At 47.1% G+C, this 27994-nt stretch overlaps 1 long non-coding RNA gene across 2 annotated transcripts; it reads right to left on the bottom strand.

The window, feature by feature from the left end:
• Positions 1–404: 404 nt before the first annotated feature.
• Positions 405–14232, bottom strand: LOC131833106 (uncharacterized). Of its 2 annotated transcripts, none has more exons than XR_009354324.1 (3): positions 13747–14232; positions 5724–5771; positions 405–2121 (listed from the first exon to the last, which is right to left on the bottom strand). It is a non-coding gene; the product is annotated as an uncharacterized LOC131833106 (long non-coding RNA). The 2 variants fall into 2 exon arrangements; XR_009354325.1 differs by lacking the exon at positions 13747–14232 and adding an exon at positions 10171–13160.
• Positions 14233–27994: the final 13762 nt, after the last annotated feature.

Raw genomic sequence — 27994 nt, 5'->3', positions numbered from 1 at the left:
GGAGGCATGATGAACCAGAGCCGTTGGTTGGAGGGTCTCTCTGGGAGCAGAAAAGCCACGAGGCAGAAGATGGTCAAGGATTTGGCAGCAGTCAGACTAGAGGGAGGGACTCCTGTCAAAGTGTGGCAGCAGAGGAAACCAACAGGGCCACCAAAGAAAAAGAAGTAGCCAGACTCAGGACAGAACAGCGGACGCCAGAGAGACACCAGAGAGAGGAGCTAAATGGGACTCGAGTTGCAAGCAAAAAGACTGAGAAAATAGCACTACAGGGAGGAAAAATGGGAAGTTGTGACAGGGTGCTGCTTGTGGGGAGGTGCTGAGATGTGAGAGGTGCCCGCAGGTGACAGGTTTAGTTGTTGATGCAAACTGGTGTCCCAAAGAGAGACCAGGGCTAGACATAGTCATGGCATTCATTTGTACAGCACTTTTATTTATATGAGCCCCTTGATGTTCATGACACCTGGTAAGGTCAGTCCAAGCAGGTGTCTTTTCCATCAGCAAAGCAACAAGAAAGCAGGAAGTACAAGGGACAAGCCTCATCGCACATCAGATGGCATGAGAGCCTGGGTAAAGTCCTGAATCTGCTTCTAGTTGAGTGGCCTCTACTTTTCCTGAGATAAGACTTTTCCTAGGAGCACACACAGGGTCCGATCATTGGAAGACACATTCGTTCATTTGACAAATTTTGAATGCCAGGTGCTGGAGAGTCACTAGTTAATAAAACAGAGAGAATAGACAAGATCTTGCCATCATGGAGCCTATATTCTTGTAGATGGTGGAACAATCCAGCTGAGCTTCTGGCAGTCTCCCAAGAAGCCCAAAGAATTCCCCAGGCATATCCGTCCCTTGAAGAGAAAGGTAGTCTGATCTGTCTGTCATGCTAACTCAAGATGGACCCACTTGCAGTCTTGACAGACCACACTCAGGACAACAACAAAGGAGAGCATTGCCTTGAATAAGCTTATAAATTATTCAGGCACAAGGAGTACTTAGAGTTGACTTTTAGGGAAAACACTCTTTTCTCCCTATTTTCCTTCCCTTTTTCTTGAAACTCGTCAGCCAGAAGTCTGTCTTCTTTGCTAAATACGTGTCTACAGAGATGGTTTCCAATACACCCATTTTTATAGCAGCATTATTTACAATAGCCAAAAGGTGGAAAGAACCCAAGTGTCCATCAACAGATGACTGGATAAACAAAACGCGGTCTACAAGTACAGTGGAATATTATGCGGCTATACAAAGGAAGGAAATGCTGTCACATGCCACAACATGGATGAACCTTGAAGACATCATGCTAAGTGAAATAAGCCAGGCATAAAAGGACAAATATTGGATGATTCCACTATATATGTATGGAGGTTCCACGGACTTAGAGTCGTCAAATTCCTAGAGACAGAAAGTAGAATAGTAGTTACCAGGGTCTGGGGATAGAAGGGAGAAATGGGAGTTACTGTAATATTAGAGTATAGAGTTTCAGTTTATGAGAATGCTGAGAAATTTCTGGAGATGGGTGTTGGTGTTGGCTGCACAATTTTATGAATGTACCTACTGCCACATGACCATACACTTCAAATGTCTAGAATGGTAAATTTTATGTTATCTATTTTAGCCTGCTGCCAAAAGGAAAGTCAGTAAATCACTTTCCCATCTCATCCTTGTCATCATCTTTTATAAGAGGTGCTAACTGGATGCTTCTTGGTCTATGATCTAATGTTTCCATAGTAACCACTGGAATGCAGAGAGAAGCCTGGTGGGCATGATCTCACCAGACCAACAGAGTTCACTCTACTGGCCTCTCTCCCAACTCTGTAAGCTGCTCCACCAAGAGCAAAAGATCAGTGTTGAATCGCGTGCTTCTCTGCACCTCACACCATCTTCAGCCACTCCGAGGCTCCGTTCCTCAAGCACTCCACATGGTAGTTTGCTCTCAGCCAGTCATACATGCTCATCTTTCCACTCCAGAACATCTTTTCCTTCTGCTCCTCCCCCACGCCCCCACCTTGTTCCTTTACTAGCTCTTCCTCCTCAGAATTCTTCAAGGCTCTGATGAGGTGTCTCTTCTTCCAAGAACCCTTCCTTTTCTGAATGCCCAGATGATGTTATGTCTCCTAGTTCATGGTCCTGTGGGGAAAAACCACAGTGAGAGTGAGAAAATCAGGCAGCAGGAGAGGGGAGTCATCCTAGATGCCTTTTATTTAAATTAGACCAAAGCCTGTAAACATAATGGACTTTGGATTAAGAATCCATCCGACCAGAAACCCCAGATGTCCTGCTCACAAGCTCTGTAACCGTAAGCAAGCTACTTAACTCCTCCCAGTCCCTTTCCTCTTCTGTAAAGCCAGATGAAATGTCCTAACTTTCCTGGGTGCTGAAAAGGTGAGGTAGGGGAGCCGCATATCCCAACCCTTCTTGTCTTGGGCCACTCCCCACCCCGGTTAAATGTCCGCACCAACTCCCAGATTCACACCTGCACTCTACTCCCCCTCCAGCCCACTTCTCAGGTTGCACTCGGAGCATCTTTTTAAACTGCACATGTGGGCCGCCTAGGTGGTGCAGTCGGTTAAACTTCAGACTCCTGATTTTGGCTCAGGTCATGATCTCAGGGTCATGGGATCGAGCCCCATGTCTAGCTCTGTGCTCAGCACAGAGTCAGCTTGGGATTCTTTCTCTCACTCTCTTCCTCCCTCTCAGACTCTCCCCCTGCTGACTCTAAATAAATAAATAACATCTTTAAAAATGAAATGAAATGAAATAAACTGCATATGTGACAGGCCTCTGCTTGCCTGTAGGTGAAAATCCTCATTCATAGTTGGTCCCTGCCTTCTCTCTTGGGTTCTCCTGTCTCACTACTGACCCCATGCCCTGAGTTCCAGCCATTCCGAGTTCCGGCCTCAGGCTCTTTCAGGCCTGTGGGTCTTCCCACACATTTCCTCCTCCTTAGGAAAGACCCTCTCCTACCTCACTTTCTGCCTGACAACACTTGTATGTCCTCTGGTAGTTTCGTCTGTGAAGCCTCACCTGACCGCCACCACTTGCACACACAGCCTTGTTTGCTATGGTTTTCCTGCCCCTTTCTTATTGCATTTTTTCTGTGCATTAAATTTGTTTTAATTTCCACTTTAACAACTTTACTAACATGCAATTGGCATGTAATAAGCTATACATACGTGAGTGTATAACCTGATAAGATTTTTTTTTAAGATTTTATTTATTTATTTCACAGACAGAGATCACAAGTAGGCAGAGAGGCAGGGAGAGAGAGAGGAGGAAGCAGGCTCCCCGCCGAGCAGAGAGTCCGATGCGGGGCTCGATCCCAGGACCGTAGGATCATGACCCACTGAGCCACCCAAGTAACCCCCGGATAAGTTTTGACATATGTAAGCATTTATGAAAGGATGACCACAATTAAAAAAAGGGAGATTCTTCTATGAACCCCCCAATGTCCCTTGTGCCCCCTGGTAATCTCTTCTTCCTGCCCTCCCTGACCTCTCTCTCATTTGCAGGCAACCACTGATTGACTCTCTATTGCCATATAGTAGTTAATATTTTCTAGAATTTTATATAAATGTAATCATACAGCATGTACTTTTTTTGCCCAGCATAATTATTTTGAGAGTCGTCCTTGTAATAGCAATGGTTCATCTTCTTTCTTTTGTTGTCAAGTAGTATTCCATTGTACGCATGTAGTTTGTTTATCTATGTATCTGTTGATGGACATTTGTATTGTTTCCTGTTTGTATGAATGTATGATTTCATTTCTCCTGGGTAAATCTGCAGGAGTACAATGGCTGGGTCATGTAACAGGATAACTGTTTTCCAAAGTGGTTGTACCATTTCACATTCTCACCAGCAGTGTATGAGAGTTCCATCCTCATCAGCACGGGGTATGGTCAATGTCTTCGGTTTTAACCATTTAGGTTTGTCATGGTGTCTTATTCTGGTTTTAAGTTATATTTTCTTAATGACTAATGGTGTGGAGTCTCTTTTTTTTTCTTTTAAGATTTTTTATTCATTTATTTGACAGACAGAGATCACAGGTAGGCAGAGAGGCAGGCAGAGAGAGAGGAGGAAGCAGGCTCCCTGCTGAGCAGAGAACCCGATGATGATGATCTGGGGGCTCCATCCCAGGACTCTGGGATCATGACCTGAGCCGAAGGCAGAGGCTTTAACCCACTGAGCCACCCAGACGCCCCTGGAGCCTCTTTTCATGTGCTTATTTGTTACCAATACATCTTGGTAACCAATGTGTCTGTTCAAAAAGTTTTAAAAGAAAACAAATTGTAAAAGCTAAGCCTATTAGGTAAGTTTATTTTCATGAACTTAATTTCTATGCTTTATTTCACTTCGTAAAGGTAGCATCATTTTTTCCACACTTAAAAATATTGTGTTAAACACAACATAAAACTTACATTTTCACCATTTTTAACGGCACGGTTCAGTGGCACGAAGCACACTGCCATTGTCACCCAACCATAACCACCATCTGTCCTCAGAAATTTTGTCATCATTCCAAATTGAAACTCTGTACCCAGTAAACACTAACTCTCCACTCCTTGCCCCATCCCCCACCCCAAGCCCCTGGCAATCACCATTCTACTTTCCATCTTTCTGAATTTGGCTACTCTATATACCTCAAATGAATCATATGGTATCTGTTATTTTGTGACTGGCCTATTTCACTTAGTACAATGTCTTCAAGGTTTGTCCATGTTGTAGCCTGTGTCAGAATTTCCTGCCTTTTTTTACAGCTGAATAATATTCTTTTGTATGTATATACATTTTGTTTATCCACTATCCATCAGTGGACACTTGGGTGCTTTCTAACTTTTGGGCTATTGTGAATAAAACTGTTAGAAACATGGGTGTACAGATATCTGAGTCCCTTAGTGATTGCATTTTTGATTGTGTAATATACTTTTTAACCAATTGCATTTTTTAAAAATATTTATTTATTTATTTATTTATTAGAGAGAGAGCATGTGAGCACATGTGGGGAGAGGGGAAGAAGGAGAGAATCTTCCAGCAGACTCCATAATGAGCAGGGAGCCTGATGCGGGGCTCACTCATGACCCATGAGGTCATGACCTGAGCAAAAACCAAGAGTCGGAAGCTTAACCAACTGAGCCACTCAGATGCCCCTAATCGCTTGCATTTTAATGGTTGCATCCCATTGCCTACCACAGGGCCTGACACGTAGCAAGTGTTTAATAACTACATGTGACATTACTGGCCAAATGAAAGAACAAGTGGGTGTGAGTGACGGCTCACACCGCTACTTCATTCGTCCTGTAGGTGTCAGTCACGGTGTCCTAACGCCAGGCTGCTTTGTCTGTGAGAAAACCCATCTCAGAATCCCTTCCAAGAAGTGCCCAAAACACTACCCCTGACTTGGTTTGTCACCCTGGCCACCACTGTTGCCCCACAGGAGGCCCAGCTTCCTGAAGACTCTGTGTTAGTCATAAGCTACTAACTCAGGGGGAGGCTTAGCTGAGGCTACTCCGAGAAGGAATTCTCTCTTCCGAGACATCTGGGGAACCACTCACCGCATTCCTTCCCACGAGATCACAACAATACCAACAGCTCACATACTTGTGTGCTGACTCTCTGTCAGGTGCCCCAGAAGCACTATCTCAGTTAACTGACAAATACCCCCGAATTAGGCACTGTAAGATTCCTCACCTTATAAAACAAACAAAAAGGCACAGAGAACTTAATGGACTTACCTAAGGTCATCAAGCTGAGATCCAAATCCAGGCTCTCTTCTCCAGAATCTACCAGGCAGAAGGAAAAAATATATATATATTTAAAATAAATATTAAATTTAATATTAAATTAAATTATTAAAAAATCAAAAAAATAATAAATAAATAAATAAAACCACAACTGACCACTTAGGCTAAAGGCAGTTTTCGATTAGTTATGTTGAAATTAACCAGAGTACTTCTAAAATACTTTTTTTCCAAAGTTTAAATAATATTTATTGACTATATATTGGAAAACATATTTAAAAACTTTAAGCCACATAAGCCCACCAAAAAAGATCATCATTGTTAGCACATTAAAATGTTTCCTCCTTAAAACAGCATTTTCCCCTTCCTTATATATTTTAATTCAAATAATAATAAATAATAAATAAATTAATTAATTAAAATTTAATAATGAGTGTCTTCATTCTCTTAAAAAGGGGGCATTAATCCTCTGTTGATATATCCACCATTCGCACCCGCTCCTCCTGCCTTCTTTCTGGCATCTCTAATGTGTCCCTGCCAGAGGACACAGTAAACCATGAAAATGTTAATGTATAGTCACAGTGATGGCAGTTGACAGTAAGTGCCCTCCAGGAGCTAGGCACCGAGCTGAGGAAGCACCTCACATGCGTTACCACATGGACTGCTCATGGCAGCCATATTAGGTGGGAGCCATCATTCTGCTCATTTTACTGATGAGGAACCTCAAACTTAACATTTAACACGTGGCTCTTCCTCTTCCCTTCTCTTCCTGAAGAACTCAGTCCTAGCACCACTGGCTGAGGCCCAGAAAGGTACGTGTCCACACAGGGGGGTGGCAAGGGGTCAAAACTGGGGTACCAGCCCCCATGTCACCCCAAGCAGATGAAGAATATGTCTGTATGTCTGCATGAGGGCAGAAGAGCTTCTTGGTATGGGGGAACTCAGTGTGGGGGTATGAGGCCCCAAAGAGGGTGAAGAGAGCCAATGGTGGTATGCGAGGGTGCCCCAGTGGGGGGTGTCAGAACCTGAGCAGATGGAGGAGGGAGTCTATGCAGGAAGGGGGGGGGGCTGCATGGAGTATGATATCCTAGGCAGGGAAAGGGGACTGTAGGTGGGAGTGGGGTGCTGGAGCCCAAGCTGGGGGAGGATGGCATCGGCATGCGGGAGGGACACAGTGACAATGGGAGACTGGTTACAGGAAAGGGAGGTGATCACTAAGCAGTCATATGATATGCAATGCAAGCCAGAGGTGTCTCTGCTGGAGAGTCACAAATAAGTCAAGGGAGGAAGCTAGAAGGAATCTTGCAGTGCTAGACTGACATTGAGCTCTTGGTGTGAGGTCAATGTAGTCAACAGTATGGCAGACACAGAAATAAATATATATGTGTAGATGTAAATATATGAATGTCTCTTCACGGATCTCCCTGGCTTTGTCCACTGAGAGGGCCTGGGAGCCACAACACCCCAACTGTAACAAGCCTACCTACCGCCCCCATCTTGGTTTCAAGTTCATTCTCAGCTAAATAGAACCAGCGCTAATGGGACAAATGGCCAAGAGAGGACTAGAATATTCGTATGTTACTCATGTAAGGAAGTGCTCAAAGACTGATGGGGACATCTCAAAAGGACACAGGAGCCAGCTCAGGGAGGCTCCCACTGGTCCAAGGGAGGACAATTTGATATCGTAATTAAAAAAACAAAACTATAGTAATATACTACAGCTTAGTAAACAACACAGGAATCCGTGATTCCATACTCCTGTAAGTAACTAAGTGAACTCAAGTCTCATGAAGAACAGGTCTCAAAGGACCTCCTGCAAAATAAGTAACAATTACAATGGAAAAAGTAACTTTACAGGGGAGAGAGCTTGGCAGGCACCATATTAATCAACTGGCAAAAGCGATCATTCCAGGAACGGTTCAAGTTGAAATCAGGAGCAGCCTGAGAGGTCAAAGTGAAAATGACAGTCACTTGTGTGATGTTCCTGCCGAGGATTCACAGCTAGAATCCAAAGAAGAGGAAACACTGGACAAACCCAAACTAAGGACATTCCACAAGACAAATGATGTGTAATCTGCAGATGGTTTAAGCTTCTGCAGGCCAAGGCTGAAAAGCTGTTCCACCCTGAGCCTAATGCAGTGTGTGGCCCTGGGTTAGATACTTTGCTACAAAGAATATTACTGGAAAAAAGGATAACCGTTTTAGCCTAAAGATTAGATGGTAGAAAGGTATTAATGTCAGTTTCCTGACTTTGATGGCTGTGTCCCACACAAGCGGAAGGTCTTATTTGTGGGAAGGGCATCATGCCAAGGCACTGGGGCGTGACGCAACACAGAAACTTATTCTTATAAAGGCTCAGCAGAGAAAAAAAACGAATTTTTGTTTTATTTGCAACTTCTCTAGGTTTTTTACTTTTTTTTTTTTTTTTTTTTTTTTTTTTTTTTAAGATGAGTTAACATATCCAAGGTCACCTAAGTAGTTAGAGACAGGATTTAAAACCAGGTCTAAATATCAAGTTCCCCATCTCTAAACTGTTTGTTCACTCCTTTGTAAGACAGTTCTTTCTGGCATGGGGAGGCAGGCTGGGGGCCAGAAGCCCCATTCAGCTGGGTTCTGTGTCTTTTGAAATGTCCCTGTTGATCTTTGAGCACTTCCTTATAATAACAGAATATTGGGAGGCCTGGGTGGCTCGGTCGGTTAAGAGTCTGCTTTCAGCTCAGGGGTCCTGGCTAATTCCCGGGGTCCAGGAATCAAGCCCCAGCATCGCTTCTCCCTCTCCCTCTGGCCCTCCCCACTGCTCACACTGGTGCATGCAAGCACTCTCTCTCTCTCAAATAAATAAAGTCTTCAAAAAATAATGACAGAGTATTGTAGGCACCTTCTGTCCTGTCTTAGTCCAGCCACTTGCCCTAGGAGCAGTAGTTCCTCCTGGCAGAGTTGGGGGAAGGCACAGCTCATCACAACCCCAACAGCAACTACCAAAGTGACCCCCGGAAGTCACATACTCAATGATGCCATTGTGTATTTGTTTCTAGGCCCGGCTTCCTCATTCGCTTTCAATCCCCACGCGTCCAGCACCGGCCAAGATCCTAAATGTGAAAGCGCATAGTACTACCCATGTGTAGTATGTAATACTGCAGAAGCAAGAGCAAAAGGGCCATGTGCACCTTGCCTGTGTGGCACCCGGCGGAAGGGGAATACAGCCAGGCCCCTTCCCCCTTGGTTGGCCTCCCCCCAGGCGCTGGTCAGCACAGGGCCCTGCGCGATGCAGGTAGTCAATGCCGGCACAGGAGTTTCTAACTGGTGAACGTTCTCAGCTCAGTCGATGAGACTGAGGGCATTATTTCCTTCGCTTCCTGGGCCAGGCAGACCACACTTCTTGGCACTGAGCAGTATGTCTTTATTTGAGAGAGATCGAGCATGAGTGGGGTTGGGGGTAAAGGGAAAGGTTGCTGAGCAGGGAGCCCAACACAGGACTGGATCTCAGGACCCTGGGATCATGGCTTGAGCTGAAGGCAGATACTTAAGCTTAACCCCACCACGCAGCAGGATCACAGCTTCCTGGGCTGCTCCAGATCTTACTCCAGAGGTAGCTGAGCTGTGTCTGGGCCCCTAGAGAGATCTGGCCTCTTCCCACCTGAGGGCTAAGGCCAGAGGTGCCCAGGCCCAGAAGGCTGCAGACAGGGGGAATGACTAATGGTGGCGGGGGGGGGGGGTGTCCTGCAGTGACCATGAGGGGCCGTGCCCGCTCCGAAGGGCCCTTTCTACCACTGAGGGGCTTGGGATCACACAGCCGCCCATAAACAGCTTCACTTTCTGATGCTCAGTAAGCATCAGGATGAGAGACAATGGTTTCTTTCCTTCCTGAAAAGCCTCGAGTAACCATTTACACACATAGCTCTTCTGGATTTTCTATTTAGGATTTTCTATTAGAGGGAGCTTCTTAACATCCACACAGATATTTGTTGAACCTGTGCCTCTTGGGGGGTGGAAAGCCAGAAGGTAAGCTTGACGGTCGGAAAGAAAGTGGTCTTAGTCTGACACAGACCCAGGACGGCACCAACCAGTTGCTCACTTTTCCTCTGGATCTCGTGGGCACCATTCTGCCCCAGGTGGGCCTCTGCCCCTCTCTCGGCTCTCCTTTTCCTCCTCCCCCATGGAACCTCCCTCTCCCTACCTGGGGCCCTCCCCACACAGTCCAGCCGGAATCACAAGCCTCTGTCTCAGGCGGCACATGGAATCCACCTGGTTTCCAGGCAGTGGCACTGGAGGGGAAGCAGGTCTGGTGAGCTGAGAGGGCGGGGGTGTGGAGGGGGTGTCGTGCCCGGGGAAATGGGCCCTTCCGGGCTCCTGCACAGCGACATTTCTAAAAGACCTGCCTCTCTTGAAGAGGTAGTGTGGTTTTAAACACAGCCACAACCATCGCTCCCACTCCGCCTACCTTTTTGTGGTGTGACTCTCGCCAGTCCTCCTATTAAGAGATGGGGTCCATGTCCCCTCAGAGTCTTGGCTGGCCCTGTTTTTTAGTCAGTAGAATGCAGAAGTGACACCGAGTGACTCCTAGGCCTTGGCAAGAAAGGCCTCTCAGAAGGAAGCAGCCATGCTGTGAAGAGTCAGCCCGGCCACGGAGAGAATGAGGGAATCCATGGAGAACGGAGGAGCTGCCCCTGAGGGCACTGACTGCAGCCCTGTGAGGGAGGCCATTTGGAACGGCGCAGACGGGCTCCCAGCCCACAGCAAACACACAAGCAACCCCAGGCAAGAATGGGCCCCCAAAGCGCTGCCGGAGCCCAGCCTGGCTGGCTTCCCTTCATGAGCAAATGGTTGGGTTTAAGTCACTAAGTTTTGAGAGGAGGAGGCTGTTATACTGGAAAGATAATGAAAGTGCTGTTAAAGCGGACTGCTTTCCCTTAGCAAGGCCCTGGCGTGTTGGTATACCCCTTTCTTCCATCTTACCAAGACCCTGCCTCATCTTCCTAACTGGCCACGGCCCCGAGCCCCAGCACAGGGAGAAAGAAAGGAATACAGCCTGCCAGTTATACCCAGAAGTATTCTGTGAGAGCCCGAAACTCATTCAGCATCACTTTCAGGGCCGTGGGGTACGAAGACATATCTGGGAGCCTCTCTGCCACCAGGAAACCTACATGCCAAAGGAAAAATTAAATTCATAAACGCGGAGCAATGGCAGGTACCTCACGATCGCATCCAAGTGTGTGGAGGCACTCCGAATGCTGTTGGTTCCCAGAGCCAGGCTGGGGCTGTCGGGAAGGACCGAAGACGGAGCTTGCGCAAGCCCTTGAGGATGGGAAGGACTGACCGAGATGGAGAGAACAGTCTAGGTGTGTATAGGAGGGTGTTTAATTATAGGTGAAAAGATAAATGAGCTTGCTGAGAAGAGGGGGACCATAAGGCCGACGGGACAAAGAGGTGGGAAGACAACAGCACGCCAGAATGAAGAGGGGTCTCACAAGCCAGGGCTGTCTCTAGGGTTCCCTGGGCTGTTTCAGTGACATTTAAGAGCTGACATAAGCAAAGGCCGCTCAGCCTGGCGTTCTGTAAAGCCCTTTGGAAGAGCTCCAAGAAGGAGGCTTTCGTCAGAGCTGGGTGCACTTGGAGAAGGAAATGAGGCGGCAGCCAGGGTCAGCAGGGTTTGGCTGACTGCAGCATTCAGGTGGGAAGAAAGTGCACACCTGCATGCAATGCATGTGGGGCAGCCCTGATGACGCCATTGATCAAACCACGTCCTAAACCCGAGTCCACGTTTGATACAAAGGGAAGCTTCCCCCGTCCTGGTCAGCATCCAGGCATTCAGACAGCCATGCTCTGTCCCCAGGAAGAGGACACTGTGAACCCCAGGGTCATGATGTCCCTCTCTACCAAACCTGCCACACCTCTCTAGCCTTCTTCCTCCCCTCCCTTTAGTGGGGGTACCACCCTCCCTAACAGGCTTCTCCTGGCTCCTCCGTGTTGCTTCAGCCATGCCAGGGCACTGAACTCACTGGAAGGTGGCACCCACACCATCCCACAAAAATGACATTCCCACCCACCAGCTGTCTCAAGGTGGGAGGAGCTATTTAAGACTGCATCTACCCTAAGGGAAGCTCTACAGCCCATGTCCTTGCTCCTAATTTATAGGTGGTGATACTGAGTCATGAGAATGATTTACCAGGGCATTTTCAACACTCTAGTGACTCATCAGGGTCAAAATCTCACAAAGCCCAACCCACAAGTTGTGTGACTTTAGGCACGTTTCTCTGCTCTGTGCTCTATCGCCGACAGTGGGACTCTCTGGTGCCTGAAGTTTTGCCTAGGTCTCTGCCAGAGCAGTCCTGGGGTCCCACCTCTCAGACCCTGATAGGTCTCTACTCTTAAGCCTAGAATCCCATACCCAACCAACATTGAGTTGCAAATCAAGGAATTCTGATTGAAGATAACCTGGGCATGGGGCGCCTGGGTGGCTCAGTAGGTTAAAGCCTCTGCCTTCGGCTCAGGTCATGATCCCAGGGTCCTGGGATTGAGCCCCATGTCAAGCTCTATGCTCTGCAGGGAGCCTGCTTCCTCCTCTCTTTCTCTCTGCCTGCCTCTCTGCCTACTTGTGATCTTTCTCTGTCAAATAAATAAAATCTTAAAAAAAAAAAAAAAAAAGATAACCTGGGCAGTTGTGTGAACCTGTGAGGGAGGGAGTGTCGTCAAATGTGTGTCTTTGTCTGTGCGTGCCCATGCTGAAGCAGTCAGTTCAGTAATTTCCCTCTGTTGTACTGTGTAAGAATTCTTTAAAAGAATTTAAAGAGTTGAGCTCCTGGCCTTACTGCAGACCCAGCCTATAAGGGGATGTGCATTCCAGAAATAGACGGCCAGCTAGGCCAGGCACCTATTACCGACTCAGCAATCCTGTTGAACTCTGTTTGGCTGTGTTCCTAGTGTCCACAGAAGCCTCACAAGTTGACTTCCTTCTCCTTCCAGAAGGGAAAGGCACAATTTCATTCACATGTCTTAGAAATCCTTCCAACTGCCAGCTACAGTTCCACCTACCCATGAGGACACCAAGGACACCATGGCTCACAAAGGCTACCTTTGCCAGGTCACACTGCTGAGTGTGGGGGCCTCATCTTGCACCAGGCAGGCTCTGCAGGGCACTAGACTGACCTGGAACTTCAGGGTCCCTCCCTACCCCTCCAGTCCTTGACCCCTGCAAGCCATGTCCCTGCCTCCATCGCATCTATCCCTCTGCCTGGCGCAAGCACCTCTCCACAGGCCAGATCGCCCCCTCCCCACCAAGGCCCACGCCTCCTCCACCCCTGAGCTTGCATATCCCATGATCACACCCCTTCAAGGACCCCCTAAAGCTGCCTCTCTCTCGGGGTCCTCCTGGTTGCCAGTATTCCCGTCCCCATCCCACTCACCCACACCGCACCGGGCACGCAGTAGGTCCCGCTAGAGGTCACTGGGTGTCCCCCACCCCTCCGCCCCGCCGCAAGCACCAAGGGGCACGACCCAAACGTCCCTGCCCTCGGGCGCGGGGTCCGGCAGCCGAAGGAGGTAAGGGCGGCGGCTGGAGAAGGGCTTGGATAGCACCAAAACGCCCAGAAACGTGCTGTGACCAGAAAACTCCTGGCTGCGGCGACAGAGCGAGAGCCAAGGTTCACCCGCGCGGGTGCGCCGGTCCTGGCCCCGCCGGCCCTAGGCGGCCCTGGACCGATTCCTCTTGCGCGGGCGGACCGGTCCATTCCCCTGATGGAGCGGTAGTGATTCTCCAGGGCCACTGTCCCCGGTGGGAAGAGGGACGCGGCCATCGGGGTTGAGTGCAGGCCTCCGCCCCGAAGCGCAAAAACCACTCCCGCCCTCCTCCCCGCCCTACTCCCTCCGCAACCCTGCCGCGGGTCTCACCCTAGCCTGTCCCCCTCCCTTCCTCCTCCCCTTTCTTCTCCCCCTCCTCCGCCCCTCCCCCTCCTCACTCTCCCTCTCTGCCCCCCTGCTCCCACCCCTTCCCGGCGCGGCGCGTCACCGCTCGGCCCACCTCCTCCACAGCCAATCCCTGCTCTCCTCCGCGTCCCGCCTGTCCTCCCGGGGGGAAACCGCTGGCCCAAGACGTGGAACCCAGAGCTGCGTGTGCAGCCACCGTGCGCGGGTGAGGCTCCGGTGCAGAAGAGGCCGGAAGATGGGAGCTCGTCCATGGCCTGAGGAGCGCGACACCTGTCCTGTGGCTGTAGTGGTGGCGCTGCCACTGTCGCGAGTGTTTCATTTAGCGCCTTATGATTTACAAAATGCTATCCTATGAATGATCTCTCACTTGGGGCTCAAAACAACCCAGGGAGGCCGGTGGTTATCTCCTTTCACAGGGGAGGAAATGAAAGCTGGAAGAGGTGGAGGAATGCACCTCCAGGTCCCAGACCCGCTGGCGGAGCCCGGTAGGGGCAGACCCCACCCAGGCCGCCTCCACCGCCCTCCCGCTTGGAAACCGAGGACAAGTTAAAGCATGGGTGATCGTCTCGGTCAGCCCCGATCTAGGTCTGAGATCCATTTGCCTGGTCTGCATTTTTTAAGAACGTCTATGGTTCGGGCACGGGAAAACGGGAAAACGCTGGGGAGAAGGGCGGAGTTTACAGAAGACATTTAGATTGAGGAAGCCAAGAGAAAGGAGTAAATTCAAAGGGTTACTTAGCGGTTTGCTCAGCTACAGAACAGACGGGAGAATTTGCATCTTAAAAGGAACCCCCAAGATGTTAGAGCTTTAGAACGAATGGCAGAAATTCGAGGCAAATAAAGCTTTACTTGTGAGTGCCCCCAAGTAAGCACTGGGCAGGGGGCCTGCTGCATCGCCAGGCTTGGGGGGTGCAGCTTGGAACCAGAGCCCCAACCCACCCCAAACAGAGGGCCTGGGATAAAGACTTACTGAGCGTGAGTCGGGTGTAACCAGATGCTGCTTCACCGGCTCCCAGTGCCCCGGTGGGGGGATTGGGGTGGCCCTTAGCATTAGCTGCAGCTTCTTTCTCCAGGTATGTGTTGAGCTCACCTCTGGCACCCCAAGGACTCCTTCCCAGCGAGGCCTCCCTGACCCCTGAAGTCTGAAAGGTTGGAGTTTGGAGCCTGGAGCCAATGGCCCAGAAAGAATTCTTGAGACATCTTTGGTGCAAAAAGTTGCTTTTATTAAAGCACGGGGAACACGACCTGTGGGCAGAAAGTATTGGGGTGGGCAGAAGTGCCAGATTGTATACTTTCAGGGTGGGAGGGCCTTAGGGATAGGTCTCTAAGGAATTTTGGAAGCAAGGTTTCCAGGACCTTGACGGAGCTAGCTATTGTTGGGAAAAGGACATTTATTACTGTCTAATAAAACCTGAGTCATGAGACCCTTCTGATGTATATCAGTGGGCCATTGCCTTGGAAGATGATTGCCAACAGGAATGGGGGGGGGGCGGTTAAGAGATAAAGGGAGTTTCCAAAGGAACTTTTATATGTTAAAGAAGACTTACAGAGTAATGTTAAGCTAAGATTGCCTTTTGCCTTTAGCAAAGTATTAGCATTAAGGCAGCTGAGTCCCCAGAGAAATATCACTGTGCCTGTTTCAAGGACTTGTCAATGGACTATAGTTAGTAAGGAAATTTAATTTATCTTTTGCCCCTCCTGCCTAGTTTTCCTAAAACCCTAGCCCTCAGTAGGGGCTAAGTGGTGCTTCTCAAACTTGAATGTGCCTGTGAATCATTTGGCCATCTTTCTAGGACCCAAAGCCAAACTCAGCAGGCTCAGGACGGGTCCCCGAGTTTCCAACAGGTTCCCCCATGGTGTTGCCGCTGCCCTTCTGCCTGTGAATCTGTGGAGGACACTCTAAATAGAAAAGATCAAAGACGCTGTACTATATTTTCACATGATCTTTTTCACTTCCTTCCTCCCTGCACAAGAATGTAAAGCTCAGAAGGGTAAAGATTTGGTATATTTTGTTCCCTGCTAGTTCTCTAGCACCTCCAAGGGCACCTGACACACAGGTGGGACAGTGGTTATTTCCAAGCAGTGGTTCCCAATGAAGGAGTAAATGAAAGACAAGCCAAGAAAGGAATCAGAGGGATAAATGTGTCATACCAAATAGAATTCAAGGGGAAAGTGTAAATGGAACAAAGATTTATTTGGCATTTGTGAAAAAAAGGAAGAAATAACAACCACAAACCCTTAAGTCTTGAATAGTATTATGTCAGCTTATTTAAAGTAAAAACTGTCCAAGGAACCAAAAAAATGCAAAGATTACATTGATTTTAGAAACTTTAATTCCCTCGCTCTTGGTCACATCTCACAGACAGAAGGTTGACGTGGAAAACTTGAAGAAATAAATTAATTTTAGGGCTCTGTATATATCTTTTTATTGTGGTAAATATACATAGCATAAAATTTAGCATTTTAGCCATATTTAAAAGTAGAGTTTGGGGACATTAAGTATGTTCACATTTTTTGTAACCATCAGCATCATCTATGTCCAGAACTTTCCATCTTCCCAAACTGAAGCTCTGTCCCCATTCTCTCTCCCCCCAGCCCAAGGCAACCCCCATCCTAATTTCTGTCTCTGAATTTGACCTCTCAAGGTAACTCACATAAGTGAAATCATACAGTATTTTTTCTTTTGTAACTGGCCTATCTCCCCTGGCACGATGTTCCCCAGGCTCACCTGTTGTGGGGCCCGTGTCAGAATGTCCTTCCTTTTTAAAGCTATTTTAAATAGTATTCCATTTTACGTACATACCACATTTTACTTATCTGTCCATCAGCTGATGGACACTGGAGTTGTTTCTACCTTGTGGCTATGGCAAATAACGCTGTTAGAACCTGGGTGTACAAATATTCAAGTTCCTGCTTTCAGTTCCTCTGAGTATGCACCCAGACATGGGATGGCACAATTATCTGGACCATTCTTTGTGTAATTTTTTGAGGAACCACCATACTGTTTCCCACAGCAGCTGTACCATTTTTATAACCCCTCTGGCAAAGCACAAGGATTCCAATTTGTGTATATCCTTACCTACATTTCTTTCTTTCTTTCTTTTTTTTTAATAGCCATCTTGCTGGGTGCCAAGTGGTAGCTCATTATGGTTTTGATTTGCATTTCCTTAGGGCTTAGTGATGCTGAACATCTTTTCATCTGCTCATTGGTCATTTAGATATCTTCTGTGGGGAAGTGTCTATTCAAGTCTTTGGCCCATTTTTGAATTGGATCATTTGGTTTTTGCTGTTGAGTTGTAAGAGTTTGTTATGTATTCTGGATATGATCACTTACCAGACATATGATTTACAAATATTTTCTCCTATTTTATAGGTTGCCTTTTCATTTTGTTGGTAGTACTCTTTGAAGCACAAAAGTGTTGGGGTTTTTTGTTTGTTTGTTTGTTTGTTTGTTTTTTAAAGAGAATTTACTGGGGAGAGAAAGAGAAAGCAAGGGAGTTGGGGTGGGGGAGCAGAGAAAGAGAGAGAGAAGCACACTCCCCACCAACCCTGAGATTGTGACCTGAGCTGAAACCAAGAGTTGGATCCCTAATAGACTGAGCCACCCAGGTGTCCCAAAGGTTTTTAATTTTGATGAAGTCCAATTTATTTCTTCTTTTGTGCCCCAGGTTTTTGGTGTCATACCTAAGAAATCATTGGCAAATCCCATGTCAGGAAGCTTTTCCCCTGTTTTCTTCTCAAAAGTTTTATAGTCTTAAGAACTCTTGATTGACTTTTACAGAGAAGATCTAGGGTCGGCTTTAGCTCAAGCGGTTACTTCACGTGCAGTCTACAGAGAAGATCTATTCTTTTTTTTTTTTTTTTTAAAGATTTTATTTATTTATTTGGCAAACAGAGATCACAAGCAGGCAGAGAGGCAGGCAGAGAGAGAGGAAGGGAAACAAGCTTCCTGCTGAGCAGAGAGCCTGATGTGGGCCTCAATCCCAGGACCCCTGAGACCATGACCAGAGCCAAAGGCAGAGGCTTTAACCCACTGAGCCACCCAGGCACCCCAAAGATCCATTCTTTTTAAAAGCCCCATACAGTTCAAAGGTTGACATTGTACAGGCCACAATATCTAGCTGCAATACAGTAAAAACTAGTAATTACTAATAATGAGTATTCTAGTAATTATATATTTGAGCATTACAAAGAGAGTAGATCTTAAAAGTTCTCATCACAAGGAAAAAAATGCGAAACTATGGGATGAGTGTTAACTAAACTTACCATGGTGATCATTTTGCAAGATATACAATGGTATATCTTGTATACCATAAGCGGAGGCTTTCCCTCCTTACCCTCATGCCCTCATCTGGGTAGATGCAGAGAGAGAACATTGCCTGGCAGCACTCTGTGGAATCATCCCACACATTCCACGATAATCCTCTTCAATTGTTATGATTTGGGCAAGTTGCCTCCATCCCTCAAAAGATGGGTTTGTGACCTGTGACTCCTAATGGTGGGGGTGCCATAGACTTGGAGAAGACCTTTGTCTGAGATTACCTTCGTAAACCTGAATGTAACAGTTTGGGTGGAGGGTGATCGTAGCCTTAGTGTGGAGGGATCCTTCCTGAGAATGAAATAACACTGAGGATGGCAGATCGACTCCCATGTGCTTCAGATTTTGCCAGTAGATACATACCCTTTCTTCCCCTCAAGCCAGAGCTTGTCTGACACTTTCAACCAGAGCAGTGCTAATAGACCTATGGTGGGTTGAATTGTGTCCATCCAAAGATCATTCAAGTCCCAAACTCTGATACCTGTGGATATGACCTTATTTGAAATTAAGGTCCCTACAGATGTGATCAAGCTAAGATGAGGTCATCATGGATTAGGGCGGGTCTTATAAGACAGGAAATTTGAGCCCATAGACACACGCAGGGGAGAACACCATGTGAAGACAGAGACAGAGATTGGGTGTGTTGTGTCTACGAGCCAGTAGGTACCAGGGATTATCAGGAGCCTCCAACAGCTAGGAGAGAGGCAAGGAAACTCCCCCTCAGATTTTCTCTCTGAACCTCCAGAAGGAACCAATCCTGCTGACACCTGGATTTTGGACGTCCAGCTTCCAGATCCACGACAGCATGAATTTCTGTTGTTAAACCAGTTTGTGGTCCTTTGTTATAGCAGCTCTAGGAACCTAAAACAACACTAAGGGACAGTGTTGAGCAGAGTATCACCTCCTTCCTCTTCCTTCTCAGAAACACATAAAAGAGGTTTTTGTGAAGTAGAATCAGCAGTATGCCCTATTTTACCAAAAGATGACGTTTTGGTAGCTGTTTTTATCAGATCCCTGACCTCTTGGATATCCTGCCAACTCTTCCCCCAGCAACTATGCTAACAGAAATTTTAGTGTGGGCCCTCATCATGTCTTGACTGGATTGCTATAATGAGTCTGTCATCAGAGCACCTGGGTGGCTCAGTCAGTTAAGCATCTGACTTCAGTCAGGTTATGATCTCAGGGTCCTGGGATTGAGCCCCACATCGGGCTCTCTGCTCAGCAGAGAGTGTGCTTCTCCTTCCCTCACCCCTGCTCATGCTCTCTCTCTTGCTCTACTCTCTCTTTCAAATAAATAAAATCTTAAAAAAAAAAAAAAAAAAAAGAGTTTGTCATCTTTTTCTGTCTTAGTTCCTCTACCCATTGTCACTTTTCCCCAAACACTGATTTCATCATTGGTTACCTGGGCTCTGAAGAAAATTCCAAGCTCACCAGCATGTCATTCAAGAAGTTAAAGAATCTCATCTCAACATCTCTCTGTGTTGTTCACCATCTCCGCCTTGCCATATGCCCTATACTTTGGTGATACCAAATTATTTGATCTTAAATATTCCACACACTTTCACAGCTGCATGTTTTTGCAAATCTGGTTTTGTTTAAAATTATCAGTCTGGGGGCACCTGGGTGGCTCAGTCATTAACTGTCTGCCTTTGGTTCAGGTCATGATCCCAGGGTCCTGGGATCGAGCCCCAAAAAGTGCTCCCTGCTCAGCGGAAAGCCTGCTTATCCCTCTCCAACTCCCCCTGCTTGTGTTCCTGCTCTCATTGTGTCTCTCTCTGTCAAATAAAATCTTTAAAATAAAATAAAATAAAATAAAATAAATCTGTCTGTTAGTTGGCTCACTCAGGAGCCCATTACAACCCCCTACTCTGACCTGGCTTGCCGTATAGAAGCTGGAAAAGGCAAATCGTCTCTTTCCCAGACTCTGTTGGTGCTAACGTTAGTTATGTGACACAGCTCTGGCCAATGAGATATAAGGAGAAATCTGCCAGGAGGTTTCTGGGAGTTTTTGCTTTCCTGATAGAAGGAGAAAACATGGCTGGCCCTGTCCTCCTCCTCATCTTTATCCTTTGAATGTGACCACAATGTCTGGACTGTGGCAGCCAACCTGTGACTATGACTAAAAGGTCATGAGAATTCCAGACACTTCAGCCCTGACATTGTGGAGCTAATGAGTCATCTTGAGTGCCTAACCTATTTATTACAATAGATATATATTATATATATCATATATGTTATATATAATATTTCTTTATCTTTATTATTACTATTATTTAAAGATTGATTTATGCTAAGAAAGTAGCGTGATCAGGGGCACCTGGGTGAGAGAGAGAGAGAGAGCATGCAAACATGGTGAGGGAGAGGAGAGAGAATCTTGAGCAGACTCTGTGCTGAGTGTGGAGCCAGACACAGGACTCAGTCTCATGACCCTGACATCGTGACCTGAGCTGAAACCAAGAGTCGGATGCTTAACCGACTGAGTCACCCAGGAACCCCTATTATTATTGTTTTTTTAAACCACTGCTAGTTAAACATTCTGTTACTTGCAGCTGAAGACATTTCTAACCAACACACTGGTAAGCTCTCCGATGTTCTAGATCTTTCTAAATTGTTGCTTGCTGTGAGAAGTAGTCCCAGACATCCTCATCAGACTGTGACTTCCTCCTCTAAGCACCCAGGACTTTGGCACTTAGCTTAGTTGCCGTACACATCACATTAGAATGAATTGCTTACTTCCTGCAGTAGGACTAGGAGCTCTGATTTTAATCTTGCACCTACCTGCCTAAGGCATGCCGGCACCCAGCAGAGTGGCCTGTACAGAGGAAAGACTCCCAAAACACAGTACAGCTAGAGGATTCCATTCACAGCAGCTCACTATATTGTAGCCAGGGGCAAGGAGTCTCACCCTTTGAAATCTGCAAGACAATGGCTGACCCACCTCTCTGAGGCCTTTCCATAGTCTGTCTAGGCAGATTGTGCAATGCAAGTCAATCTCTCCACCAGATAAACACCCCCCCCCCCATAAAAAACCCCCCCACCCCTGTACTTTCCTGTGGAAGATGCTGTAGTATGCTCTGTGCAGGACAGAAAGGAAGGCACATCTTGTGTTTTAAGGAAGTTAATGTTTCTCTTGCCTATGACTTTTTTTTGAAGATTTTATTTATTTTTTTGACAGAGAGAAAGAGATCACAAGTAGGCAGAGAGGCAGGCAGTGAGAGAGTGGGAAGCAGGCTCCCCGCTGAGCAGAGAACCCGATGGTGATGATGATGATGATGATGATGATGATGATGATGTGGGGCTCGATCCCAGGACCCTGGGATCATGACCTGAGCCGAAGGCAGAAGCTCTAACCCACTGAGCCACCCAGGTGCCCCACTCTCTTGCCTATGTCTTAAATAACATTGCAACCAGAGGAGAGGAAGAAAAACATAATTGTTTGCAACCGTCGTTCTCACTCCTGGCTGCATGTTAGAATGACCTGGGAGGTTAAAAAAAAAAAAAAAAAGGCAAATGCCCAGGAGTACCTGGGTGGCTCAGTTAGTTAAACATCTAACTCTTGATTTCAGCTCAGGTCATGATCTCAGGATTGTGAGATGCAGACCCCTATCTGGCTCAGGGAAGAGTCTGATCGAGATTCTCTCTCTCCCCCACCCCTCCCCCCATCATGCTAATGCCCTCCCTCTCTCTCTCAAATAAATAAATAATATATGTATATATTTTAAAAAGGCAAATTCCCGGGCACTCTCCCTGGAGAGCCTGATGAAGTTGGTCTGCTGCTCCCTTCCCCACCCTGTCTAATATTTTAAAGTTCCCTGGGTGATTCTAATATCCAGTCAGGGGTAAGAACCACTGACTCAAAAGAGGGAGAGATGTAGACTAGGAAGGCATCTTAGAGGCCATGGTCTCTGGGCCAAACCTTGAGGTGTAAGGGAAGGTTGGACAACAGGGAGCCGGGGTATCTGAGGAGGGAGGAGTGGCAAAACCGAAACATCAGTCTAGCTGTCAGCCAATCAGCCAAACTAGTTGCAGAAGAGAGTTGTAATGAGGTCCGTACCGGGAGATGCAACTAGAAATATGAGTGGGCGTGGGGCGGAAGGGCCTTGAATGGCAGGCCAAAACCGTCGGACCATTCTGAAGGCAAGGATTGCCGTTCTGATGGCAATTTTTATACTAAGAGAGTAACATGATTAGGAGCCCCTGGGTGGCTCAGTTGGTGAAGCATCTGACTCTTGATTTCAGCTCAGGGCTCGATCTCAATGTCATGAGTTCAAGCCCCATGTTGGGCTCCACGCTGGGCATAGAGCCCACTTTAAAACAAAACAAAAACCTACCAAAAAAAATTTTTTTAAAAAGAAAGTGTGGTCAAAAAGAAATGGAAGAATATGGATTGTATGAATTAGTAAACAATGATATTGTCTGTTGAGATAATTACGCTCCAGCTAACGCAGCCATCAGTGAGGTTGCCCATGGCCCCGAGGTATTCCCAGGTTAACCTGCTTTTCTCCACAACTTCCACCGCAACACCTGCCCAGTACAGACATGCTCAGACCTAAATGATGTTTTGAAGAGAACCCCATGTTTCTTTGGAGTTCCTTGGTATCAACCCTCATGTTCCTTTCATCCTTTTCTACCTAATGCCTACAATAGCTCATCACAGTGTCTGGCACCTCTCAGGTTCTCGGGAGACACTTTCAGAAAAGAACCCCCCTGCCCCAACAACTCAGGTAGGTTCAGCTGCAAGGCATCCTGGGAGCTCAGAAACATGAGATGGTAGAGAAACGGAAGAGAAGGTCAGACCCAGTCGGAGCTGAAAGAAATAGCTCTGTCAGGCTGGCCTCAGGCACGAGTGCAAGATGGTACAACACAGAACATTCCAGGGGCCATTCCAGGGTGAGGCACCAGGAGCTAACCAAGGCCAGAGTGCAAACTTGGGAAAGTTGGGAGGACCCCAGCATGGTAGTGTCCAGGTTGCAGACCTGCTGAAGAACAGGTGGAAAGGGAACTGTAATCCCAGCTGTTCTCATGGTTCTGGCCAAGGAGGGTGGCCCGAGAGCTCGGCAGGGTATCAGGTCCAGACCAGAGTGGAAGGTCAAACAGAGCATGGGGCCACGCACCCCCAGTGGAATGACAAGGCCAGCACAGCCAGTGTCAGGGCCAAGTTGTAGTTCTGAAGGCATATGAGGGTCTGAGTTTCCCCTGAACCTGGGGCCCATGGCAGCAGGGACAGGTCTGGCCCCCACTGGGTGGTGGGATTAATACCACCAGTGCTCTACCCAGCACTGACTCTGGGGCTGCTGGGGGGCATTACACTGGCCACATCTTCAGCTGATCAAAATGGAGAGGTGCTGAAGATGCCCAGGGCCAAGGTGCCCATGAAAAACAAAAGAAGAGTTGCTGGTTTGTTTTCAAGACCTAGCATGGGGTCCAAATCAATGAAATGAAAACACACATTTCTGGCCTCTTTTATCCTCTCTGCAAGAGAGATGATGTGACCGATATCCTTTCCCTGAGCCTTGCCTCTCCAGGTCCATAGAGGCCCCACCTGTCTCTTGTCCATCCCAGCCTTGCTGAGCCTGCCCTCATGTGCTCCCCTAGGGGCCTCAGGCAGCCAAGAGTTTCTCCAGGGCAGACACCATAGTGATGAGGGAGCAGGAGGCTGGCTGAAGACAAAGCAAAAGCTGGCACCTTGCACCCCCTCTCCACCCGCTCCCCTTGCTATTGTGTGTGACATTCCTCACGCACCTCTGGCTGCCCTAAAAGAAAAACAAATAGTTAACTTGTAGAGATCACAGTCCTGCAAGACAGGAGTCTCCCTTGGTTTACCAATGTCCTAGAGATGTACAACAAAGAAGCTATCTAATAATAGCACAATTTCCAGAGGCAAATAACTCAGTTCCTCAAGCCCTAAATAAAGTTAAATTTCTTCTAAACCCAAATCTCACTAACAAGGACACTTGATAGGAGAAATGTGAAACTTTATCTCTAGATCTCCAAGATAGTGTCGAGAATCATTCCCAAGCATATGGCCCACTGATAGACATCTAAAGGGTCTCACAAGAAGATTTTTACTACTAGTAATGAATAACCTTTCTCCCAACAATAGCTAGCCCCTCAAGGTCCTGTAGACCTTGCTTCCACAATTCCTTAGAGACTAACATCACCCTCTTTGTCCTCACCTACCCAACTCCTGTGTATATAATCAGCCACTCCTCACATGCCCAGCGCAGCAGCATCTCCGTCTGCGCACGGGTCCTGTCTCTGTGCTCTAATAATCCACCTTTTTGCACCAAAGACGTCTTAAGAATTCTTTCTTAGCCGTCGTATCTGAACCTCACCCCATTGAACCTCACCTAGGTTCAAGAACTTCATCAATAGGAGGCAGACAGACAGGCAGTGGACTGTTGGGGAAAGAGCTCTGGCCTCGAGTCAGAAGATCCAAGTTCTGGCCCGATTGCATCATTAATTTATTGCATGCCCTTGAGCACAGTACACACAAGGCCTGTCATTTTGCCCACACACCGCCCAGATGTTTTCCAAGGTCCCTTCCTGCTCTCCCACTCTGAGGCTTCCCATTAGTGTGCAGAGAGCAGGCCAGGCTGACTTAGAACCAAAGCCAAATGGCCGCTCGGAGTCTATCCTGTCATGGCTGCCTCTTCTCGCATCTCTCCCAGCCCTTCCCGATGCTGCTGCTGGCTCATCCTGCTGAGTTGGTCACTGTGCTGTGCAATGCACGGCAGGAGGAAGAGAAGGGCAGTTGTTGGGAAATGATGTCAACACTGAGAATTCAGACAGCTTTTGTGGGGTAGAAGCCATGGTGCCCTGCCCAGAACTACCGCCAGGACCCTGTGCCAAGTGACTGTGGGGGGTCCCGAGGGCAACCCCCCTCGCCTCCACGGTGACCCTTCCCTGATGAAAGAAGCCGCAAACTGATGTCATTTACAAAGCTGCTTCTTTTGCCTTGGGGTGGGTCAGTTCTACAGTGCAGTTTATGTTCTAGAAGCTTCCCCCTGTGGATTAAGCCAAACCTAAATTTTACTTATTTTTTTTTTTAGTTGAAAGAGAGTCGACAATGTTATATCTGTTTCAGGTGTATGATATAATGGTTCCACAAGTCTCTATGTATCCTGGCCCACCACAGTGTAGTTACTACCACTGTCTGACACCACAATGCCACTGACCATCTTCCATGTTGTGCTTTTCATCCCCATGGCTTACTCCTTCTGTACTGGGAGCCTGAACTTCTCATGCCCACGCCTTCACCCATTTTGCCCATCACCCTACCTCCCTCTCTCTGGCAACCACCAGTTTGTTCTCTAAATTTATGGCTCTGTTTCTGCTTTTTTGTGTGTTTCATACCTAAACTTAACTTGAGACGACATCTTTGCTTGGCCGCAGCCCTCCCCCACACTCCCTCACAGGATTTTCCCACAGAGCCATTCTCTGAATAAATCACTTCCACAAGAGTATCTGTCTCAGGTCCTGCTTCCTGGGACTTGATCCAAGACAGGATGTTTTTAATAAATGAAAGTGAAATGCCGTCAACGGGTAGAACACGAATGTGGACAAAATACGTTTGAGAATATGGGAAATACATTCCCAGATTCTTTTTTTTTTTTTTTTTTTTTTTAAAGAAAAAAGGAAAGTCTGCAATAGTCTGTTTTTGGGAGGGAAGGAAGCAAAGACTAGCTTCCTGTTTGTCCTTGAAGGGCAGTTAGCTGAGAGGTTCCCTTCGCTGGTACTGAAATGCCATTTTGCCTCATGCTTCTCCTAAATATCATGGGGCAGCTGAGAGCTTCCCAAATCAAGATCAGTCGCACTTTCTTGAACGACTCCCATCTATGACCTACCTAAGTCATGCAAGTAACCAAATCCTCTTCCGATTATAAAAGGGGCAGGAGCTGCTTATAATGAAACTCTCATAGTGAATGTAGCATTTTTCTTTTAGAAACCAGGCTGACCCGTTAAGAGTCCTACTCAAAAAGGCTACATAGGTCAAAACACCCAAACTCCCTCAGGCCACGGTGGCCACTCATGTCTGAAGGAGGTGACCTAAATAAAGGCCATGCCTAATGAAAAGCTCTCCCAGGCCCCCGAACTGTTGTCAGGCACGTCTTTCTGATGTTCTCACATGGTTGTTGATGGTGCAAGCTTAGAATCAACATGCCCAAGTTTAATTCCTGGCTCTACCCCTAGCTAGCGGTGTAGCCTCACCTCAGCATCCTCATGTGTCAGACTAAGGGCTCATGTGTTATTAAATGCATCGGTCCAAGGATGAGCTGAGAACAGTGTTTGGCACAAACTGAGCTGTAACACATGTTAGCTTATTATTATGGTAAAACAATTGCTCATTCACTGGAGAGCACTTGTCTCTCCATTACTACGCGGCTCTATGTATCTAAGCAAAACATTTAAGCACTTTACGCTCTTAAACACAAGGTTCAGCAGGATGCCCTCTTCAGGCCTTTCCAGGCCTAAAATTATATGAGTCAATCAACTACTGATGTCAGCTTTGAACTCATTTTCAGGTCTTGAACTGTTTTTCTCATTTATCCATGAGATTTGCGATGTTGATAATTTTGTGTGTTGACCAGACTGGACCACGGGATGCCCAGATATTTGGTAAAAGGAGATTCTGGTCGGGTCTGCCTGGGTGTTTCTGAGTGAGGCAAACACGTGAATCAGGAGACTGAGGAATGCAGATTGCCTTCGCCAGTGTAGGTGGGCCTCGTCCTACCTACTGGAGGCCTGACTAGGACAGAAAGGTGGAAGAAGGAACAAGTTACTCTCTCTGCCTGTTTCCAAGCTGGTACATGGCCCTTCTGCACTCCGGCTGGAACTTCACCACCTGATTTACAGTAAGACCGAAATATAATAAGACATAAGTCTATTTATGTATTATCCCGGTGTCCAGGACATGGCTGTATTAATTTGCGAGGCTTGCCATAGGAAAAAAAGCACAGTTTGGGTGACTTAAAGAAGAGAAATTTATCTTCTCACAGTCTGGAGGCTGCAAGTTCAAGATCAAGGTGTCGGCTGGGTTGGTTTCTGTTTCCTCTCTCCTTGCTTGCAATGGCTGTCTTCTCCTGTGTCTTCACATCGTCTTCCCTCTGTGTGGGTCCATGTCTTAATCTCCTCTTCTTGTGAGGACACCAGTCATATTGGTGGGTTCCACCCCACTGACCTCATTTTATCTTCATTACCTCTTTAAAGGGTCTATCTCCAAATACAGTCATTTTCTGAGGTGTTAGGGATTCTGGCTTCAACCCTAACCACACTCAATTCAATGTGAATTTTTGGAGGACATAATTCATAGCAACAGCTTAACATATAGTAGGCATGCAACAAACATGTATCGGACAAATGATAAAACGAGGAGCATACCAATAGAAAAATAAGTGAAAGAAATACACTAGAAAATCACAAAAGAAAAACTCAGCTGGAGAGTAAACACACAAAAATATATTCAGTGTCATTGGAGCCTCAGAAACACAAATTAAGTCAACACTGAGATATTATCATTGGGCCTATCAAAATGGCCAAGATGAAAAAGAACAGAGAATAGCCACCCAGCAGCAGAGTAAAGATATGGGGAACCCAGGTCTTTGCTACCTTGCTAGTAAGAAGGCACTTGGAACACACCCTGACCAAGGCAGCTTAGCATCCTTTTTTTAAAGTGCCATTCCAGCAGGTGAGCGGACATCCTTGAAGAAGTGACCTGAAGGGTGGGTCTTAGTCTAGTGAAGGAGGGAGGAGCAAATAAGGCAGAGATAACAGTTTGTGTGAAGGTCCCGTGGCCAGAAAACATAGCACCTTTGAAGAGACGGAGAGTAAGGAGGGGAGGGGCCCCCTCATGCTGTCCCCTCCTAGACCAAGGTCAACATGAATGTCTTCTTCCTCCCCAAATCCACTGCATTAACGTCTACTCTCACATCTAGTGCATCACCCTGGTTTATTTGCTTGATTGCAACTTATCATCATCTAAAGGGCCTTTGTTTATACAATTTATTTAAATATCTGTTAATAT

The sequence above is a fragment of the Mustela lutreola genome, chromosome 1 (genome assembly GCF_030435805.1).
Source record: "Mustela lutreola isolate mMusLut2 chromosome 1, mMusLut2.pri, whole genome shotgun sequence".
NCBI classification, from domain to species: domain Eukaryota; kingdom Metazoa; phylum Chordata; class Mammalia; order Carnivora; family Mustelidae; genus Mustela; species Mustela lutreola.
The sequence above is the reverse complement of the archived record's forward strand: the minus strand, read 5'-3'. Positions and strand labels throughout refer to the sequence as shown.